At 36.9% G+C, this 14,855-nt stretch overlaps 1 long non-coding RNA gene across 1 annotated transcript; it reads right to left on the reverse strand.

Moving 5' to 3' along the window:
* Positions 1-520: 520 nt before the first annotated feature.
* LOC145717880 (uncharacterized) lies at positions 521-7,493 on the reverse strand. Its single transcript, XR_014141369.1, has 3 exons — positions 7,165-7,493; positions 926-1,535; positions 521-796 (listed from the first exon to the last, which is right to left on the reverse strand). It is a non-coding gene; the product is annotated as an uncharacterized LOC145717880 (long non-coding RNA).
* Between the last annotated feature and the right edge of the window lie 7,362 nt (positions 7,494-14,855).

Genomic DNA, 14,855 nt, shown 5'->3' on the forward strand with positions numbered 1-14,855 from the left:
TGGTTGGTAATAATGATTAAATTTTCTGTTCGTTTCTGACAGCCACACATCTTTGAGACCCATTTCTCAAGAGCAGCTAAACAAAAACAAGAGCAGACTTGTGCTAGCACATTGCTTACATACCAGATCGTTCTCTGGTTAGGCTGCCATGACAATATAACTTAACAATAATAAAGACTTTATATTTTGTAAAGTGATTCTGGACATTTTTTCAAAGCACAGACTATGAAGCTGGTCTATGTGGGTTTGTTTCCTAGTTCTGACTACTAATTGTGTTGCCTTGAGCAATTTACTTAACCTCTCTATGCCTCTCGGGCTCCCTGCTCAGTGGGGATAACAATAAAAAGTGGGGATAACAATATAACTTAATTTATTTATAGGATTATGTGAGATTAAATAATATAAACTTTTTAGAACAATATCTGGATTGACAGCTTTATATAAATACTTGACATTATTAATACTAAGGAGAATATATAAGAAAGAGCAGAGAGCTGACATAGGAGAAAACCAGGTAGGAAATTTGTTGAAAGAACAGACAGCAGTTAATCTGGACAAAGGAAGACTAAGAAAATACATTATAACTGTCTTTACAATGTGTTGCTCCCAATAACAATGTTATAAAAAAAGAGAAGTCATAAGAAGGTAATCTTTGGTTCAACATGAGTGTATGTCATATGTTAAAGTGTATTTCAGATGGTAAAATATTGAAATAGGGTAAAACTCAATGATCATGTGCACTGGATATAGCATGATTGGTGACTGCTGTCCCTGATCTCTGTCTTTTGTCCACAACCTGTTCTTTTTTTTTTTTTTTATTCTTATGTTAATCCCCATACATTACATCATTAGTTCTAGATGAAGTGTTCCATGATTCATTGTTCGTGCACAACACCCAGTGCTCCATGCAGAACGTGTCCACAACCTGTTCTTAAATGTAACTCGGAAAAGTTCTTGTATTGGGAATGGGAGGGAGTGAGAGGATTAGGAAGTGATAACTACTGGATTCTTTGGGAGTTTCTGACTTCAGTGTACAGTCAGTTATGTAAAGTATAAGCTTCACTCTCTTTGCTTTTCTGCTTTTCACACCTCAGGCTGTTTGAAAAACATACTCTTTTCTTAAACTCACAATACAGTGACCCCACATTTTATGTGATTAAAATTTTGGATACATCATAGCATGTTATAGTGCAGTTTTAAGGAAATCCCATTAAGATTACTAAAGGGCCTCTATTCTAAGCCCCCTGAGTGGACCTTGGCTGCCCAGACTTCTGAACTTCACTCCTGGGACCCCTTAAACCTTTCCATGATCAAGAAACTGCCCAGCAGGTCACCTCGAAGATGCTGCTCCAAAACAAAGTCTGTTGTTCATTTGTCTAATCTGATTTGTCAATGAATTGTTAAAGATATTGAATAGTACCCAAACTCCCATGCACTTCTTTGTTTTTCTTCATGGCACTTACCAAAAGATACTTACCTACTTATTTATTCATTTAGCACCAAAAGGGCATGATCTTGTTCTGTTTGATTTATCACTGTAAACTCAGCACCAAGAAGAGATACAGTACAAAGAAGTATACTAAATAGGTGTTGAATTAATGGACAATAAATGAATACATGTATCTTCTAAGTACAGATGACCATGTTTTAAATAATGTACTATATCTAAAATCTGGCAGGGAATTACCAACAAAATTGAATATATACAATAACTGTAGTGCTGGGTACATTTAATAAACATCATGAACAGACTTAAGATATTAACATTTGCATTTCACTGATATTAAAATTCATGTCATTTTCCTCATAATAGATGAAAAGGCTCACTCCTTACTTTATCAATGTTAATTACAATGTAAGACACATCTTAATGTCATAATGGATGAGAAAATTAATCTCTGCAAACTGGTAAAGCATTATTTAAATTACTAATTGGATTTCAATAAGCATTTAGTAGATTATCAATGATTTTAAGCATGTGTAATGATTGGAAGCCTTATGGAATATGGCATATTAATAGCAAAGCATGTGAATAACAAAAAATTCAGAAGTATGAGATTTTAGGGATCTGTTAAGACATTCAAAGTTTAAGGACATGGAACTCATGTAAAACAACCAAAGTCTACTTATCTAACATGTAGATAAATATTTGATTATAATAATCACTTTTCAGAATGCATAGAAATGCAGAAACCTAAGGAAAAGTATAACTTCATGGAGAGAGAGCAATAGAAGGAATAATTTGCTGTGGAAATGATACCAGTGATAGAAATTCTAGAGGCAGTATGGGTTAGTGATTTGGCATCAAACTTGAATTCAGATTTGACTCTACCACTGACAAACTGAAAGACTTAGGCAAATTATAAAAACTTTCTAAGCCTGTCCACCCTTTTCAATACATATCTTCCTTGACTTATGATGGGGTTACATCCTGATAAACCCATTCTAAATTGAAAATAACGTAAGTAGAAAATGCGTCTAATACACGAACCCACTAATAGCTTAGCTTAGCCTACCTTAAACCTGCTCAGAACACTTGCATTAGCCTACAATTGAGCAAAATCATCTAACAGGAAGTCTAATTTATAATAAAGTGTTGAATAACTCATGTAATTGATTGATCACTGTACTGAAAGTGAAAAACAGAATGGTTTAAGTCTATCAGTTGTTTACCCTTGGGGTCACGTGGCTGACTGAGAGCTGGGGCTCACTACCACTGCCCAGCATAAGGGGAGAATATTGTACAATACTCTAGCCCCAGGAAAGGATTAAAATTGAAAATCTGAAGTAAGGTTTCTACTGAATGCATATCATTTTCATACCATTGGTTGAAAAATCTGAAACTGAACCATTTTAAGTTGGGGATTATCTGTTACTTCTCTTTCTTCATTTTTTCTTTCTCTTTTCCTCCTTTCCTGCCTCCCAGACTCCTCGGCAGCCACCTTCATTCATATGCCCACACACAGAATTTGTGTTTGAGAACTCCAAATTTCTTTCTTTATAAATGCAGTGCATTTTTTTAGCAGTATTATTACCATAGAATCTCATTGCTTAATCCATGCATGAGACCTATTTTCCTTCTGGGGGAGGGGAACATGTTCTCTATAAAAGGCTGGTAAGCATAAGGACAGATATAGTGAAGACCAAATTTAGTGCAGAGAAACATTTTACTCCTTAGCTCCCACTGATGTCTTCTGTGTCTGTTTTTGAGCTAATCTAGTTCAGAAGGTTTATTGATCAGATTCAACATTTTTTGATGTATTTAACTCACATCAACATCATTTAAGCTTGACAGACAGATTCTGTTTTTCTCTGCCAGCTCCTTTTGTTTCCTAGATTCCAGGAGCAGATTAGGGCTGGTAACAAATACCTGATAAAGACCTGCAAGGAAAATATATTTGAGGATAATTTCTTCTTCTAGTTCACTCCTTCTTTCAATAATTGTAATTTTTTGTTTGAAAATACCATCCTGGAGCCCAAAAGCATTCAAATATTTGCATTTTACATTTTATATGAGAGCATATGAAATATCTTTATTTATACCAAATGTGTGCCTGCTTATGGGATATGCAGTAATGGCAGGACATCCAAAATTGACCTTTTATAGGGTGGCACTACTGCATTGGAAAGAAAAACTGAAATAATGGACATAAGTATTGTAATTTTTTTAGACTTTATTTATTTATTTATTTATTTATTTATTTATTTATTAAGAGAGAGATACAGAGAGAGTGAGAGCAGGGTAAAAAGCAGAGGGGGAAAGAATCTCAAGCAGACTTTGTGTTGAGAGTGGAGCCCGACGTATGGCTCCATCTCATGACCCTGAGATCATGACCTGAGCTGAAATCAAGAGTTGGATGCTTGACCAAGTGAGCCACCCAGACACCCAGTAGTGTAATTAAAAGGTAATGGAATAAAGTATCTTGGGGTTCAACAACAAAAATTTCTGTAATGAATATGAATATAGTTAACAAGATGTAAGACACCTCAAGTTACAATTTAATGAAACATTTAACTCCTACAGTAGATTTACATAAAGTCTTCAGAGAATGACATGAAAGTTTTCAAAATTTATTTAAGTAACCTCCCTTCCTACCCCAACAATTATCACACATTCCTAGCCAGATACTATTTTTGGCAAGGAGAGGGATAAAAACTGTTGTGTCTCAAGGGCCTTCAATGCTTTTTTTTTTTTAAGATTTTATTTACTTATTTGACAGAAAGAGAAAGAGAGCACAAGCAGGGGGGGCGGCAGAGGGAGAGGGAGAAGCAGGCTCCCCACTGAGCAGGGAGACCAATGCGGGGGCCCAGAACCCTGGGATCATGACCTGAGCCCAAGGTAGACGTTTAACTGACTGAGCCACCCAGGCGCCCTGGGCCGTCAATGCTTTAAAACAAGAATTAATTTCTTTAGAACACTATCACAGCAATAGGAGCAACACTTGGCTGTACTTTTCAAGAACCTATTTACTGTACTTATTCTTGTTAGAATGAGCCACAGGAATAATTTTAAACCAAAAACTGAGATCTGGTTTCCATTTTAGCATCGGGCAAATTAGCATTGGTGTAGGGGAGAGGAGTGGTTTTGTTGTTTTTGTTTTTGTTTTTTTTATCATGTCAATCATCTTAGCTCTGTTTTACTAACTATTTCTGGAAGTACAGTGAAAATTCATGGGCTCAGACAGGCCAGAAATGTGAACTTAATCTAGGAAGATTTGACCAGTTGGTTGAAACTTAATAGTAATGAGATTGAATTATGTTATTGACCAATGGAGTATGTTCTATTCTACAGCCTTAGGCTAATTCTGAAATTTAGCCAACCATCTCAGCATTGTATATCAGACTGAACTGGATGAATCAGCAAAAAATATCTCCATGACTATTAAAATGTCTAAAATATAATCCCTACTCTTTGAATTAGTATCATCATGTTCTGATTTGGAGAGAAGCAAATGGATTTGAATATAAATTAATAAACTTTAAGCCGAGCCCATCTCCCAAACTTCCTCTGATATCAATTATTTTCAAGTTTTAAATTACACCTGTAAGTCAGAGTCAGGTCCAGCACAAGAAAAAAAAAAAAAGGCAGAATAATACTTGATTAATAAGATCTCCATGTCTGGAAATGATTGATTCTAAGATGCAGCTCATACTAGACTGAGAGCTCATATTTATGATCAAGTTCCTCAAATCCCACTAGCATCCCTAGCATATGCCAAGCACAAAAGAGACATTTATGCAGTGACTAATACCATGTCAGAAGGCTTTGGTTGAGCATTTTGTCAAGGATCAACTCCCAAAAGACCACCAGAAATACCTGTTGATCAAGCAAGTCTAAGTTTACTAGATATACTGCAATTAGAATATCTTGACAGAAAGTTAGCAGCATCTCAAAGTGAGGAAATTAGGAAAACATATTTATAGGGTTTGGGGGCCTGGGATAGATGATTTTAAGGCAGGTCTTGCAATTTGGGAAATTGATCGGGAATGGGCAAAGTTTAAAACATAATAGCTTTCAATTAATTGGTAGGCACAGTGAAGCAAGGGCTAGAAATAGTTTAGATGTTAGTCTTCATAAAAAAGCTTATTAACTGGTTCATAGCTTTACCTTTGAGGAATTGGTACTTCTTGGTGCAACAGCCAAGGTATTTTTCCTTGCTATTGGTATAATTTAATATAGGGAAAGAACATATACCTGGTCCCAGTATTGGTTAACACAGAGACAGGAAATAATGATGGTTTTAGTTAATTAAAAATTAAATGAAAAGTAATTAAACCTTTATAGAACCACTTAATGACAAAAATCATCTTCATGAATTAGTCACATCTACCTAATTGCAAAGAAATTACTATCTCAGTGCAAAGAATTCAGTAGTATATTCTTAGTTAATTCTTTCCATGTTTACTCTACGTCTTCCTGAAAGTAAGTGAACAGCCTGGTAGAGTAATCACCCCTTTTCTGAGGTAGTCAATGTTTTGTATCAATTTTAATTAACTATTTTTGACACTCAAAAGTTTTTGCATCTGTACATCTGCCTAACTTATTTTTCCATACTCCATGTGGGAGGCATCAAAGGATAAGAGAAGACTTTTAATTTTTTTCATCTTTCTGCTAATTAATATTTCTGGCATTTCAAATGTTGGTACTTTATCATGTATAGGTAAAAGTTTCACTTTTTGAGTTAATTATTTCATGTTTTGATTGGAAGATTAATCTCTCTTTGGCTACATTACCTTCCATGCATATTCTAGATTTTTGCTTCCTCCACTTTGCTTCACTAGCCCATAGCATCCTATCCTGCAGGAAACTTGTAGAAATCCCTTTTCTTCCATTCTCTCTGTTGTTTTGGGTTTTTATATTTTTCTATTCCTTTACTGCTTTACCGTTGTTTAATGGGGTTTTAGGAGGAAAAGGAGAAAAGAGTGATACTTGGTCTGTAATTTTCACTGAAAGACTTTTTGGTTAATTTTGTGCACTGATTTGGATATTATAGTTGTTTTTAAATGGTTATTAGGTAATGAAATCTTACTATTCTAAAATATACATCTTAATGGAAAGCAACATAGAATGGTGAAAAATAAATGCAGATTGAGTTAATTCAGTTCTAGTTACAGTTTTGATGATTCTAGCTTTATGAAGTTGAACAAGTCACTTAACCTTTTTGATTTCAGTACCTTCATCTGTGAAACAGTTGGGTTGTTTTGAATGCCCTTCTAAGTTTCTTCCAATGCTAATATGCTGATTCTATTTAATCCCAAAACAAGATATCTAAATTAACTACATTGGAGTACAGAACAATTTGATTATTTTAGCACAAGTTTTATGACCACTAAATCTCAAATCCCAGCTTTTTGGTCTTAAGTCTCAGATCTTCATGCTTTAAAATATTTTAATATATTTATTGATATAGATATAGGGCAACTAAATATACTATAATTCAACTCAATTCTGACACTATCTGATGTTAGTATCAGACTTCACAGGTATGAGGGCTCAGTCCCACAAGACTGCCTCCACTTCAGATGCCAGTCACAAGTATCAGGTCCCCAGGTTACCCTCATTTCTGTCAGACTTAGCTACTAAGTTTGAGGTTCTCACCATCCCCCTCAAGTTCGACAATTTGCTTGAATGACTCACATAACTCAAATAAAAGCTGTACTTACTATTATTGTTTGTTATGAAGGATACAAATGAACAGCCAGATAAGAGGTACACAGGGCAAGGCCTGGAGGTATCCTGAGTGCAGGAGCCTCTGTCTTTTGAAGTTGGGATATGCCATTCTCCCAGCACAGGGATGTGTTCACCAATTCAGAAGCTTCCCAAACTCCTTCATTTAGGGGTTGTTATGGAGGATTCATTGCATAGGCATAATTTTGGCCACTGGCGATTAACTCAATCTCCAGCCCCTCTCCACTCCCCAGAGGCTGTGCGTGGGGGTGAAATTTCCAAGGTTCTTTTCAAGGCTTGATCAGTCTGGGTCCAGTCCTCATCCTGTTTAACTAGCGGCCCATCAAGACTTGCCTCATTAGAACAAAAGATATTCCTATCGCCTTTATGACAGGAAATTCCAGTGGTTTTAGGAGCTGTGTGCCAGGAAATGGGACGAAAGATCAAATATTTTTCTTATTATAATATATAATATGTATGTATATTTACATATACAGAGAGAAAATTAATGCATATTTCCTTCCCATTTTAAAAAATTGGTAAAAATATCTCTTTACTTAAAAGTCTCAGATTTTGATTCATTTCTTTGTTAAAGAAACTTTTACAAGAAACTGATTAGACTACATAAGCAAACAATATCTAGAATTTTACCCACATACACAATTGGTTTCATCAGGGGCATAACTACTCCCTTGTGGTATATTAGATACTTAAGGAAGCTATGTAAGCTCTTCAAGTTGCAAGGGTACCATTTAGTAAATTGCAACTTCAATGGATTATTAACTTTTTACATAATATATTTCAATTAAAACAAAATTGGATCTCAATGAAATCAAATGGTTGATGCTACGTTTAGTCTATGAGCAGGAGAGTAAGCACTAGAAATGTTGCTTGAAGACATATTACCTACAAGAAAGCCAATCACTTTGGAAGTGAGCCCACTCATATTTGACTGCAGGCAACTCCACATATAAAATGAGTGGATACATATCTTAACCCTTCATCTTCCTCAGAGATGCTCCCAGATCTTATCTCCAATATGAAGTAATCCTCATCTGAATACTGCAAAAATAACTCTTTTAAAAATCCAACTTGAAAGGTCTTGGTAGTAATTTCCCCTCACATAGTTATTTTGAGTAAGTTAGAACTCTTCAAACCTACTATACTTTTAGAGCTAGATTGTCTCTGTGCACTTAAACTACACTCTGCTAATGACTGACTTATTTTTGAAAGTAGAATTAACTATTTCTTGTCCACTAAGGGCACATTTGAGTGCACTGAAGAACAGTTATTAAAAACCACATCATCTGCACTTTCATAAACTTGCTTATTTTTGAATTGTAATTTAAGGCCTTAGTAGAGTCACTGAATTCTGTAGAAAGAAGAGACATTTTGCCATATTTATTTATAGTATTTTTGATTGATTGATTTTTGTTATACTATTTTGTATCGTTTTTCACTATCCACTCCTGTTAGTGTCCTGATTGGCCTGTATACACAACCCACTGAGAAATGAGTCCATTAAACTGTGCTCCTATTAGTATAATGCAAGTTCTGTATAGTGCCACCCTAGAGTAAATATTTGATGGAACATTCCTCTCTCTTTTGAGATCTTTTGACTTTATCCTCCACCCACACACATCTGTGCTTCTAATTTAAATAAGCTAGCTTAGTACTTGCTTATTCTGACTGAATTAAGTCTTTGGTGATACCTATTTTTAATGTAGCCAAGTTTATAATACCATCCTTTAAAAATATATCTCCCGGTTCTGTTTGTAAGCAAATCTTGATAGTAGGGATATTTCTAAGTTTTTTTTTAAAGATTTTATTTATTTATTTGACAGAGAGACACAGCGAGAGAGGGAACACAAGCAGGGGGAGTGGTAGAGGGAGAAGCAGGCTTCCCCGGGAGCAGGGAGCCTGTTGCGGGGCTCCATCCCAGGACTCTGGGATCATGACCTGAGCCGAAGGCAGACGCTAAACAACTGAGCCACCCAGGTGCCCTTATTTCTAAGTTTTTAAGGATAATATTCCCTCTTTCCTTCCTTTCTCCCTCTCTGTAAAAGAAAATACAAGTGAATTTTTACTTCCAAATTACTGTTTCATCATTTGACCATTATGGGTATATTGTAATTTTTCTTACTTCATAGAGTAAATGAACTAGTTTATAAAACATGATGAACTTGAAAAAATTCTAGTCAGTTTAATATAACTTTACTAGGGATGCCTGGGTGGCTCAGTGGATTAAGCATTTGCCTTCAGCTCAGGTCATGATCCCAGAGTCCTGGGATCGAGTCCCGCAGTAGACTCCCTGCTCACCGGGGAGCCTGCTTTTCCCTCTGCCTGCCGCTCCCCCTGCTATGCTCTCTCTCTGTCTCTCTCTCTCTGACAAATAAAATCTTTAAAAAAATATATAACTTTACTAGATGAAAAATGCCTTTAGGATATGGGATACCACCTGATCATCTGTAGCTAGCATCTCCTGTGGCATGGCTTTTCTAATGTAAGGGAGAACATCCATGTTATATAAATGAGCCAAAGATGGCTTCTGTATATGTTGTTTATTTCTTCACTGCAGGTTGAGATCCATTAGCTTAAGGGCCCACTGAAGCCCACCTCAAATATTTCCACATTCCAGTTATTTTTTTTAATTGGGATATAATTGACATATAACACTGCATATGTTTGAGGTATATGACATGTTAATTTAATACATTTACATATTACAATCCAAACAAGCAGATTTTCAATTTTTTAGAGCATGCTTGCTTTGAGTATCTCATAAAACCACACCCAACATATGCCAGCCATAGGTAAGGGAAGTCTTGTGGTTAAAAGATCCCAAGCTGCTGCTGTCCACTGGAGCTCTCTGACCCAGGGATTTCCTGCTGTGCTGTTGAATGACATCACCTTGACACTTAGGCACATTTTCTGAGTCCCCTCTCTCCTGGGAGCTCTCATGATTTCTGCCCCTTCTGAGTAGGGACAATGCCAGTAGCCTTTGGATAGTCTTCTACTATGAGGGACTTCTCTGAAAGCAAACCTGTCAAAGCATTGCCCCATAAAGCTTGTGTGCTACTGTCACCTTGTGGTCATACCTTTCCCTCTGATCAGCTGCCAAATCCCTCAAACCCAAGAGAAGTTTTATGATATTTTTCAATGCAGAGCATGCTTACCACAGAGACAATATTTTTTCTTTTCATTTATTAGATGGGACAAGCTAAGTAGATTTCATTATATTTATCTTGTTTTGAAGAATACTAAAAAAGGGTTAAATATTGAGTATCTTTATGGAAAATAAACTTCTTCCTTTTCTTCCATCATTTTAATGTGTCCTGCTTTTCTTCTATTTTCTCTCTCTATGAAATTTATTATGCATATTCTATGTAAGCAGAACTCTGCCAAGAGCCATGACATATACATAGATGATAAATATACAATTCACATTCTCAAAATTTCAGTATGTCATTTTAAAATCTTTTATTTACATGAGATATATGAGAGGATTATATTTTCATTTACTCAAATAGACATAATGGTTCTAAATAATTTCTTTTATTTTATTTGAAGCAGTGGCTTTAAAAAAAAAGATTTTATTTATTTTTCAGAGAGAGAGAGCACAAGCAGGGGTAGTGGCAGGGCAGAAGGAGAAGCAGGCTCCCTGCCGAGCAAGGAGCCTGAGGTGGACTCCATCCCAGGACCCTGGGATCATGATCTGAGCCGAAGGCAGACGCTTAACTGACTGAGCCACCCAGGCATCCCTGAAGAAGGAGCTTTAAAAAGGCTTAACATTTTCATTATTTGGAGAAATATCTACCAAGCAAAGGGAAAAATGCCCATATACTTAATTTATAAAGAACAATGATTTTGGAAATTGAAAAGATGTTTGAAATTTACATTATTTTAGGGAAAAAAGGACAAAATAGAGAAGAACAAATAAAAATCCCTTCAACTCTATGTCAATTTTGGTTTACTTCTACACTTAGATTAACTTACACATTAATATATTGCAAAATATATATGTGCACACTGGCATTTGATTTTGTAAGTTGAAAACTTCTGCTACCTTCTGAAATTCAGATTCATCTTTAGCAACATTTGAGTGTCTCCCATGTGCCAAGCAGAGTTCTAGAAAGCAGCTTATGTTAAACCAGGGTAATGACAGTTTCGAACAGGTCTCCAAAGAAAATGAGATCGTGAAGTCAGCATCACGGCGTATCTGATATTCGTTGTATTTATCTTCCCCCCAAAAAATAAAACTTCAGCATCCATCCTCAGCATCCATTCAAAGTGCCTTGTGTGGGAGCTGTGGGATTCAACACCATACACCAAGGAACATGGGAGGAGGCCTGCCTACTTGTGTGTTGGGTAATAGGTGGACAGATCTCAGTCACAGCTGTAGAACTTGCAATGACTCATGAACTGGCACCGGCCCCTGTCAGCCAGAGTCTAGGAGCCTGTGGGAAACACTCTTAGACAATCTTAGACAAGAGAACCTTTGCAGAAATTCAGGTTTCCAGAAGAGAAGTCCCAGCACATTGCTGGAGGAAAAACATACAGATTTGGACACACTGGAATGGGTAAGTGAAATGGCTTGACTTTACCTGCATCACCCCTACCCCAAGGCAGCACAGCTTATGGCCAAGAAAGATCTCTTAGCCCATGATTTCTCCTGCAGAGGAAATGGAGAGTGTGTGCATGAACACCTGGCTTTACAGGATTCTGCCAAAGGAGCTCATTTCTCTTTCACCCCATCCAGAGTACTAAATTGTGAGCCACATGACTGGAAGGTGGAAAGAGGCTGAGAGCTGCAAATAGGACTCTCAGAAAACATTTAAGGTACACAGATCCTACTAAATGCATCACATATTTCATCAAGGAGCCCATCCATGGACAGGTAGGAATGCCTCACTTGCAGATTCGCCCCACCCCCCACCCCAACTGGCCCACAGGGAACCCCCAGTGTGCAGTGTACCTCATGCACACACCACTCCATCCTGTGACTGGCTCTCTGTGCAAGCTCCTGATGGTGGTGCTGAGAACAAGCTTTGGCAGATGGAAAAGCTGAAAGCTGGCCCAAATCTGCAGGCCAGGGAGAGACCATAAATGTGAGCTTTAGCTCCACCTTTGAGAAAACAAGAGAGGCTGTCAGCACTTGTCCTGGTGCCTTACAGAATCCCGAGAAAGCATACAAGCTTAAGGATTCTGCCACAAGAGGGAGCAAAAAGCACAAAGCAGGTGTGCCCATAGAAAGTCTGAGATAGCCCCAGAATCTCTAGAACGGCTGACAGAAGTTATCTCTTTCCCAAAGGCAGATAGTAAAGACTTGAGGAGGTGACAGTTACTTCAAATGGAAAGAGTAACACAAAACTTCAAGGATTATGAAAAATCAAGGTAATATGACACCACCTAAGATCACAATAAATTCTAGTTACTGAACCCAAAGACATGAAGAACTATAATTTACTTGATAAAGAATCCAAAATAGCTGGGGTTTTTTTCACCTTAAAAATATATATTTACAGGAACGATTCCCCATTCTCTAGGACTCTTAGAAAAAAAGGATCCATTTTGGGGGAAGAAAAACAAACAGTGGAAACAGATGTAGCACCATCCCCCAAATCACCAACCCCTAGGTCCCCAGGCCTGCGCTTGGCCAGTGCTGACAGGAGGTGAGCCCAGGAGTCCACTGAACCTACTCTCTCCAGCCTGGAATTCAGACAGGACAGGCTTTATGTCTCCCATTCCTCTCTCCAAACTCCAGAAACACTTAAAAGGGTCCTTCGTACCTGCCCACAGGAAATTAGAGAGCTGTGAAGTGGGGGGAGCTGAAAACACACATTTGGTATCAAAAATAGCTGTTTTGGGGCACCTGGGTGGCTCAGTCATTAAGCGTCTGCCTTCGGCTCAGGTCATGATCCCAGGGTCCTGGAATCGAGCCCCACATTGGGCTCCCTGCTCGGCGGGAAGCCTGCTTCTCCCTCTTCCACTGCCCCTGCTTGTGTTCCTTCTCTCGCTGTCTCTCTCTGTCAAAAAATAAATAAAATCTTAAAAAAAATAGCTGTTTTAAGAAAACTCACCGAGCCACAAGAAAACACAGAAAGACAATGCAAGGAAACCAGGAAAACAATACACAAAAAGAGAAGTTAAGCAAAGAGATAAAAATCATATAAATTCTGGAGCTGAAGAATACAATGAAATAAATGAAAAATGCAACATAGACCATCAAGATCAGGATGAATAAAGCAAAGAAAGAATCTGTGAATTACAAGGAATTTTGAAATTATCCATTCAGAGGAGAACAAAGAAAAAAGATCTGTGGGATACCATCAAAAGTACCAATTTGCAAATTATTAGAGTTCCAGAAGGAGAAGAGAGGGAAAAGAGGGCAGAAAGGTTATTTAAATGAATAATGGCTGAGAACTTGCAAAATGTGGGGAGAGATTTGGATATCTAAGTTCATGAAGCTCATAGTCAACAAAAAAAATCTGCCTAAGGAGATCCTCTTCAAGACACATTATAATAAAATTGTGCACCAGAAACTCACTTCAGCTTTAAGGACACACACAGGTTTAAAGAAAAGGGATGGAAAAAGATATTACAAGAAAATAGAAACCAAAGAGAGGAGGGTAAATTATACTTACATCAGTCAAAATAGACTTTAAGCTAAAAACCGTAACAAGAAACAAAGAAGGTCATTATATAATGATAAAGAGGTCAATTCATCAAGAAGATAAAACAATTGTAAATTTATATGCACCCAACATAGGAGCGCCAGAATATATTAAGCAAATATTAACAGATATGAAGAAAGAAATAGACAACAATATAATACTAGTCGGGGACTTTAATACCCCACTTTCAGCAATGGATAGATCATCCAGACAGAAAATCAATAAGGAGACATAGGACTTGAACTATACTTTAAACTAAATAAAACTAACAGATATAATATAGAATATTCCATACAACAGCACAGAATATACATCTCAAGTGCACATGGAATATTCTCAAGGATAGATCATATGATAAATCACAAAACAAGTCTTAATAAATTTAAGAAGACTGAAATCATATCACATTTTTTATTTTTTGGTTTTGGCTAAAATTTTTATTTAGTATTCTATAGTTGCTTAACACACAGTTAAATGGTCTTATTCGGGGAGGGGAAAGGTGAGGTTCCTGAAGATTCCAAGGAAATGTCAGAATGGCAAAATATGGCCATCATTATCCATTTGCTTTATTGGATTTACTGGGCAAATAGCACTTTCCTTACATAAGCATCTGATCTCAGGTTTTTCATACTGAGAACATTGAGATTTCAGTTTGAAGACACTCTGAAATCCTACCCCTACCACCCTCTAATAGCTAGCTTGTTTGTATAGGCAGAAGGATTTACCTCTCCATTTTCGATGGCTAGATGTTTGTGGAAGGTCTCAGAATTGCCTGCATCATTTACAGGGAAAAATCAGATATAGGAAGTGGCCTTTTGGGACACCTTTACCTGGAAAATTACAACACTAGTACACAAGTCAAGTCTTAACATATTTAACATTTGCTTATCGAAAGCAAAGTCATAAAGTCAAGTACGGTTAAACAGGTTTTACTCTTTTCCCTTACAAGAACATAAAAATTATGGTAGGGGAACTTAATAGGAAATTTTTAAAAGGTAATACAATTTTTCCTT

This window comes from Leptonychotes weddellii, chromosome X (assembly GCF_054177405.1).
Source record: "Leptonychotes weddellii isolate Sample4059 chromosome X, ASM5417740v2, whole genome shotgun sequence".
Lineage (NCBI taxonomy): Eukaryota > Metazoa > Chordata > Mammalia > Carnivora > Phocidae > Leptonychotes > Leptonychotes weddellii.